Source organism: Mytilus californianus, unplaced genomic scaffold (assembly GCF_021869535.1).
Source record: "Mytilus californianus isolate M0D057914Y unplaced genomic scaffold, xbMytCali1.0.p SCAF_11, whole genome shotgun sequence".
NCBI lineage: Eukaryota > Metazoa > Mollusca > Bivalvia > Mytilida > Mytilidae > Mytilus > Mytilus californianus.
The window spans coordinates 8,410,951-8,420,238 of NW_026262593.1; positions in this window are offsets into that span (position 1 = coordinate 8,410,951).

Genomic DNA, 9,288 nt, shown 5'->3' on the forward strand with positions numbered 1-9,288 from the left:
TTACAGTGATGTTCTGGTCACATAACACAGACACTTAATTTGGTTCTCTCTGATCACCTAACACATGTATTGACATTTGTTATATTTGATCATCTTACACAGATATTCACTTCAGTTACCTCTGGTCGCCTTACACAGATATTGACTTCTGTTTTCTCTGACCACTTAATTTACATATACGTTGACTTTATTTACATCTGGTTTCCTAACAAATATATTTGGTCATCTTACACAGATATTGACGTTGGTAACCTCTGGTCATCTTAAACATATATTTACTTTGGTTACCTCTAGTCACCTTGCACAGATATTGAACATGTTAATCTCTAATCACCTTACAATGATGTTCTGGTCACATTACACAGATATTAAATTTGGTAATCTCTGGTCAGCTAACACATATATTGACGTTTGTTACCTATGGTCACCTTGCAAAGATATTGACTATGTTCACCTCTGGTCACCTTACAATGATGATCTGGTCACATTACACAATCATTCAATTTGGTTACTTCTGCACCTTACGCATATAATGACTTTGGTTACCTTTTGACACCTAGAACATACATTGGCTTTGGTTACCTCTGGCCAATTGTCACAGATATTGATTATGTTTACCCCTGGTCGCCTTACATTGGTGTTCTGGCCATATTACAAATATTTAATTTGTTTCCCTCTGGTCCCCTAACACATACATTGACGTTGGTTAGCTCTGATCATCTAACACAGATATTCACTTTGGATATTTTGGTCACCTAACACAGATATCGACTTTGGTTTCTTCTAATCACCTTATTTACAAATATGATGACTTTGTTTACCTCTGGTCACCTTACACATATATTATTTTAGTTACCTATGGTTCACATTACACAGATATTGATGTTGATAACCTCTGATCAACTTGCACATATATGAACGTTAGTTCATCATTGTCACCTAACTCATATGTGACCCGCCATGACATTGTGTGGCTTATGGAGGTATAACGTCATTGATAGAAAAACGCCGTCAACTATGAACCTAACGTCACATTTTGTAAACATACTGTGTTGAATTATTAGGAGTCCAGATTTTAGAAATATCCATATATAAGTAAACAGAAATATTAGAAAAAATATTAGAGATTTATCATAGAAGTCCAAAGAAGTAGTTGTTATGTTAACAAGGTAAATTTAAAATATATTGATAAGTTGAAGCCTGGTAAAATAATTTATAAATTGAAGGTATATCCAACGCTCACAAATTAAAAGAATTTTGTCAGATAGTTCATTCAATTTCCTCATATATTAAATTGTCGTTTTCGGAGTATTTGTGGAGAAGGTAAACCACTTTACTTTGGTTACATAATTTTTAAATTTTACGTTTTTGATTGAATTTGAAATTACTTTATTCTGCATAAATTGATAAAAAAAACCTTCAAAGAGTTTGAAAATCTAAAGTTATCTGCTCTGTAGAGTGTTCATAGATAGAATCATTAAAATTGCAGTATCATAATACATTTTTAAAACTACGCCTTATATAAACTGTTACGCCTAGCATGCTATGGTTAGTAAAGACTTGCATAATTAAACTTTAAAAGAAAAAAACCTACTACAGACAAAATTTAAACTAATTTCATTGCAAGTTTAAATTACATTTTATAGAAAAAGAAGCAAATAGAGTTGTTTTGAGTACATTTGAAACTGTTTTCAAGTAGGCCGGTTGAAATTACTCAGCGCCAATGATAGGTATAATGTGTCCTCTCATAAACAAAATGCGTTCGTTAATAAAAAAAAATGAATCGAATACTCCTTATGTAGACCCATTGCACTGTTGTTTCAACAAATCTGTCATAATAACTTGAAAGGATGTTTTCTCTCAGTATGTACTGGATAAGTAAGCAATAAGCCCATTTAAGACCAGGTACCTCCATAAGCCTTGAAATCTCATAGTTAGTCACATATATTGACTTCGTTTTTTTTTGTCACCTTTCACAGATATTTAATTCTGTTCCCTCTGTTCTCTTAATACAGATGTTGACTTTAGTTACACATGTATTGATAATGGGTACCCCTTGTCACCTTACATATATATTGACTCAAGTTACCTTTGGTCCTCTAACACATATATTGACAATGACTACCCTTGGTCACCTAACACATATATACACTTTGATTGGTTCCCTCTGGCCACCTTACACAGATATTAACTTTGGTTACCTCTGGTCATCTTACACAGATCTTGACTTTGGTTACCACTAGTCTCCTTACTTACATTGATGTTGATTTTTGTTTCCTCTAGTTTCTAACAAAGATGTTGACTTTGGTTACCTCTGGTCACCTGACGCAACTATTAATTATGGTTACATCTGGTCATCTGACACAGATATTAACTTTGGTTACCTCTGGTCACCTAACACAGATATTAACTTTGAATACCTCTGGTCACCTTTCACAAATATTCATTTTGGTTATCTCTGGTTACCTTACACAGATGTCCTAATAATGTGCTGGTTTTAGAAAAAAATGTCTTGATTCTGTCCACCTATGTCCTGGTTCTGTGTAAAAAGTGACAATAGTGAAAATCATTAATACAGAAATAAGTGTAATGGATTTAAAAAGCACCTATCACACATTTGGAGGCTGCATTATTTCAGTTGAACAATATTAAGTCTATTTTGTACATTTTCAATGTTTTAAGAAAAAAATATGCATTTAATAGGCAGTGGTATGGTAATAAAAAACTGTGAAAAATATCCTATGTCTATGCCTTTAGGTCAGTATTTTGTTTATTAAATTAATCCAGCAAATACCAAAAAAAATGATGCTTTGAATAGATCAATGTGTCTATTATTATTGAAGTTTAAAAACAGATACTAGATTCATGCAACATGTACAGTTCATGTTTATTCTTTTCAACTATAGTCATACACATACACATCAATTTGAAACTTGAATAACTGAGCATATGTTTCATTGATAATTTCTTAAATCTTCATGTATGTAATGTTGTTCGCAATGCACTATGTTTTATACATCTCAAAAGTAGTGATAAAGTCTAGAAAATTGATAGCTACTAAGGCAGTCACATAAGGGTTGAAAATTCATGAATGCAATCTTTACCTCCTCATTTCCCCCTTCAAAACCATAAAAAAATAATAATGACTGATTAACACATTCCCTGTCTGCTAGACATTGATTGTCGAAATGCGCATCTGGTGCGAATATTTACAGTTTACTTGGACACTATCCAGAAATATTTCTATTGTTAACCTGTTGAAGTCTTTTCTGATTATTTGAGTTGTTAGGTTGCTGTTTACAAATTATGCAGTAGTATGTCTGATTGAGGAAAACATCTGTAGTGCAAACCTTTAAAATAATGTCTACCACACCTTTACACAAAAACATACAATACTCGTAGACGGTCTTTCGTTTTTGTTAGTTATGTACTAACTAATTTTTTTTCAGTAGTCAGGCTTTTACAATCCCTTTGAATCACCACATGACTAGGGTGTTAAGGACTTTAATGAAGAAAACAAATATTGAATAAATGATTACATTTTTTTACTATTATATATTATATGAATATCAACGTTGTAACAAAAAGTGGAAAAGAACAACAGACACATACATAAACACACACTCTGGTACTTGCATTTACCCAACACAAATCAACTTGTTCATTGCAAAGAAAACTGTTATCTTTGTAAAGAAGTGCTCACCATAAATGAATGATAATCATTGTACGTTCTTTTTCTTTTATATAGTAGTAACTAAATACATTGGATCCACGTATATTATTTCTCAGAAAAGACTTATTCATTAAGATATGTTGCAAATATATGCATTTTAACATCGAGCCAAAAATCAACATAACAAGTTGCAATTGCTGTTCGTACGTGTTGTCATAAAAAAGGAGGATAAACCAAAAAGGCAATCATAATGCATACGCGGAGAGAGACAGACTTCACACCGAACTAGAAAAACTACGGAGATACAAACAACACTCCGAAAAAAACAACTTAGTACAATACAATTTAGCAGCAAGACCCCCCCCCTTCCAAAAGGGGAATTATTCCCGCAATTTTCTGAAAAAATGTTCTCATACCTTTATTTTAAAACATATTACAACGAATAAATATTTAATTATTTATGTTAGCTTTGAACAAAGTGGTATACATCTCTTATAGTGTTACTTTTCAGCTGAAGAACGTGACTGGTAGATGCATCCACGCTGATACGAACAAAAGACCTACATCGTATGAAGTGCTTGGTATGTTATACAAAGTAAACGAACCAACAAAAGAACCATGGTCTGTTCAGTGTTTCTGTCAGTACCAATGTCAAGCAGAAACTTTAAAGATTATGAAGATTCTACGATAGATACCTCGGACCAAGATAAATAAACGTCATCGTCATGAACAATAACTCCAATGCTAGTTGTAGAAAATATGAATTTAACATCCGTTTTAACCCCATGCAGTTTCTCATAAGGCACACAATAAAATAAATTTACATAATTAAGATGTTGTAATTAATTATGAACTCTAGTTGGTTTATATGTTTTTATCCAAAATGGTTGTTTAATAAATATGTTATCCAAGATTAACTTCGTAATAAAGTCTTTGGATAGTGATGCTTATCAGGAGTATTAGCAATATTCGAAAAAAGAAAATTAGTTCGGTCCCCTTTATCTTTTTTTTAAACATATTGCTAAATTTTAGTCGAAGTGTACATAAATTATCATTAATGTGGTCATAATTATAAATTTAATGTTATAAAACTTTTCGAATTACTAAGGATTTTCTACCCCAGGAATAAATTACCTTAGCTGTATTTGGCAAAATCTTTCGGAATTTTGGGTCCTCAATGCTCTTCAACTTCGTACTTTATTTGGCCTTTAAACTTTGAGCTTCACTGATGAGTCTTTTGTAGTCGAAACGCGCGTCTGGTGTATACAATTTTAATTTTGGTATCTATGATGAGTTTAATTATGACTTAAATTCAAAAGATGACCACAAACGTCAATCATCTGTTAGCGCTGGGTTCCTTTAATTAAATTTTTAAATTTTCATTTTGGTTTTTTACATGTACATGTATTACTTTGAAAATTGTTAGCCAAATAACCGATTAATTCCTTTTATAAAGAACGATTGGATATGTATGAAACGTGGAAAGTTTAAAGAGATCAAGTAGGTTCGCTCATAGAGTGTAACCATATAAAAAACTCTCTGTTTGGATGCTTCTTTAAAAACTTGAATTTATCTGGAAATCCGAATAGCCCGCTAGCCAGTGGTTTTGAACCTACATGATGTTACTTTGAAATAGATAATTGAGACATTTCAGTCGACAAAGAGATGCAAAATAATCTTGGTATTCTGTGCTGGTTTTTGGCGTCATTTCAATTTGACTGCTTTTGACCTTTTGATATTAGTGCTTAGTTTCTAGTACAATAGAAGATAATTTCATTCTAAAAACAGTTAAATATGGTCTTCACAACAGTTGCAGAGAAGTGTTTTATACAAGCCCCAGCGATTTCAGATGTGTAAACTGGACAATTCAAAATAAGTTTTTAAAAATAAATCATTATTAGAAAAATGTTGAGATATTTTAACTTGGTTAAAATGCCAACTTTTTCAATAAATTATTGTTTATTTTTTTACTTTTAACTATTCATTGCATGGACACTTGGAAACCACTTTTAATTGTGGTCACCACATCCAGCAAATAAGATTAATGGTCGACGTATCTGTTGTCAATCTGTTTATAGTTCTAGCTATTGTGGTAGATTGGTAGATAAACATGAGTTTGACATATAATATGCAAGACAAACTCTTTATATGTGTACAAATACACACATTTCATTAGAATAAATCACAACCAAACGGGTATATGCTTAAAAGACAGAATAATGTAACATCAGCTACATGTAAACACAGCAGTACATATAATACAAAATAACAGCGAATTATTTCGACTTTGATATTATTTATTAAATGATAGCTATTTAATCTTTAAACATTGATCATTTATTTAGCATTTTTGTTTTGATATAAATTTGAATTGTTATCAAGCAATTGGCATTCGATAAAATGTGAACGTATCTCCGAATTCGCACATGATCGTTTTGCCTGTAATGCATACTGAATTAAAGAACATGATCAATAAAAAATGTAAAACGTTGCAACTTATTGTATCTTGTTACAACAACAAACTACCCTACCGATACATCAAAATAGAACTAGTCTAAGAATTGATTTAAGGGTTGTATATCTCCGAGGCCTTTGTGATGACTACTATCAAATCATTGTTGAACTCAAATAGAAGTCATGCCACACAAATTAGGTTCTGTTATAGTTTTACAAGTCATATCAAATTAATTTGGGTGAGTAAAAAGGATAGAAACAATTGCAATGAGATATTTTCAGTGCACAAAGTATGTACATCAGAAAGAACAGAAAAGGGACCGGCTATTAAGCTATTAGACAAATTCTTTTTCAAATATAAATCTTTCCAACACATATGATATCGTAGTTAAGTTTGTAGGCCACATCTAAACGGCATTCTTCGGCTAGTGTTGGATATCTGAACAATACTACAGTACTTGATGTACTATTTGTATTGTTATATTCAAACAAAAACATACATAAGCATCAAATGTTAGGGTAAATTTGAATATTATGATATATGGGGGAATGAAAAGTAGATGTAGTTTGTTGTATATATAAAAAAAAAGAAAATGTGGTATGATTGTCAATGAGACAACTCTCCGTCAGATGCCAAATGAAGTACATATTGATTAAAACCATACCATGTTTTAAATAACAACCAGTGAAGTGTATAGTTGATTGATTAATTGGTTATATTTATTTCCATCGTAAACGAAGTTATATAATTTTTATTATACGAACAACATCTGAAACATTTCACATTATACTATAATATTCTAAACAACATCAAAGTAATGTGATTGTCGAAGAGAAATATGTATTTACATATAGGGAAAACATAAAAGGATCTATTTGACACCACGTTTTATACAATGACAACATTAGTGCAGATCAAATATGTGACTATGAAGTTCATATTTGAACATCCGATATAGTTTAAATATAAAATTTGTTATGTGGCATTTTAAGAAGCTCCACACATCAACATAAGCTACGAATTTTCTTTTTTATAATCAATACATATTCAAAAGATATTTTAGGATATTCACCTGTTTGTTTCGCCAGTATTTTTTTTCTTCAGATATTGCCAGTAAAATCATCGTTCATTTTCTTCCTTATTAGTAAAAAAGATAATAGAATGCGTTTGTATAGAAAATGATAACTTTTATGGAATAGAGACATGATACTGACACACACTTAAAAAATGTGTTACAACTTGAAAAAAAATAATTATCTCATAAAGAAAATTAAAGTCTTTTTGATAAATTAGCTACATATTAAGTAACAGAGTAGACCGTTAAATAGGTTTTGATAATAAACAAATCTGTTTAGATGAAACTATCCAGATAAAGTATAAATAAGAAGATGTGGTATGAGTGCCAATGAGACAACTATCCATCCAAGTCACAATGTGTAAAAAGTAAATTATAGGTCAAAGTACGGCCTTTAACACAGAGTCTTGGCTCATACCGAACAGCAAGCCATAAAGGGTCCCAAAAAGACTAGTGTAAAACAATTCAAACAGGAAAACCAACGACGGTCTATATAATCTATATAAAAAACGAGAAACGAGAAACACCTAGGAACCACACCAACAAACGACAACCACTGAACAATAGGTTCCTGACTTAGGACAGCTGCATAAAAATGTAGCGGGTTTAAACGTTTTAACAGGCGCCAACCTTCACCCTTACATGAAACAGTGGTACATCATTACAACATAAATATACACACAATAAAATATCAATTGAAATAGCTTAACTCGACCAAAAAGACAATAACAAAAACAAGTAAATATACACTGAACGAATAAGTTTGATCTATGACACAATATAAATAAAAAAGATGTTTCAATGTCATAAAGACAACTTTAACCAAGGACAAAATGATGTTAAATAAAGTAACGTACACAGGTACAATTTGAATGTAATAATTTTGTTGTTAAGAGTACAGAAACATATTTTACGAAATAAGTTGTTATTCCTAGTACGAGTACAGAAGTAAAATTTTTTTCGTCATACTAAATACATATCAAATATGGTATATATTAACAAATAGTTAGACCAGATATAACACAAAATAAGTAAACATTGAATAACAGAAAACATAGATACATTTATGTAATGCAAGCATTTAGTGTTGCATTTGGCATAATATGTAAATTACTGGCTAAATGAAATGAATTTAAACATAACAAGTAGTAAATTAGCAAGTCCAAAAAGTATCGCGACATCTTTGTGTGAGCACTGTAGGATTGCAACCATTCATTAAAAATGGTTAGTTAGTAGGATTGTTATATCTTGAAAACATTCGAATTTTTTTTGCTTACTTTCTGTAAAAACTCTTATTATTCAACTTCAGATATGAAGAAAGGTAGATAAAAAGCCCTTGCAAACAAGTGATTTTTTTTTATTTCGGACTGTAATACAATATTAAACAAATACGTAATTGTGTGAACAAATTATATATCAAATGATAGACATATACACCTTACAATCATTCAATGCTTTAAGTATAGTTGACTTATTGCACATAGTATCTAAGAAACAAACTTTACCAGGAAAACTTAACATAGATCAATGAACCATAAAAATGAGGTCAAGGTCAGATGAACCCTGATAGACAGACATGTACACCTTACAATCATTATATGCTTTAATTATAGTTGACCTATTGCATATAGTATCTAAGAAACAAACTTAACCAGGAAAACTTAATATTGACCAATGAACTATTAGAAATGAGGCAAAGGTCGGATGATAACTGCCAGACAGACATATACACCTTACAATTATTCCATACACCAAATATGGTTGAACTATTGATCATAGTTTAAGAAAAACAGACTGTCATGAGCTGTAAAAATGAGATCAAGGTTAAACAAAACCTAACAGACATCGTAAAATATTTTCATACACCAAATATGGTTGACCTATTGCAAACAGTATTAGAAAAACAGACCAAAACACAAAATCTTAACCACTGCACCATGAAAATGAGGTCAAGATCAGATGACACCTATTAGTTGGACATGTACACATTACGATCATTCCATACACCAAATATATTGTAGACATATTGCTTATAGTATCTGAGATATGGACTTGACCACAAAAGTTTAACCTTGTTCACTGATC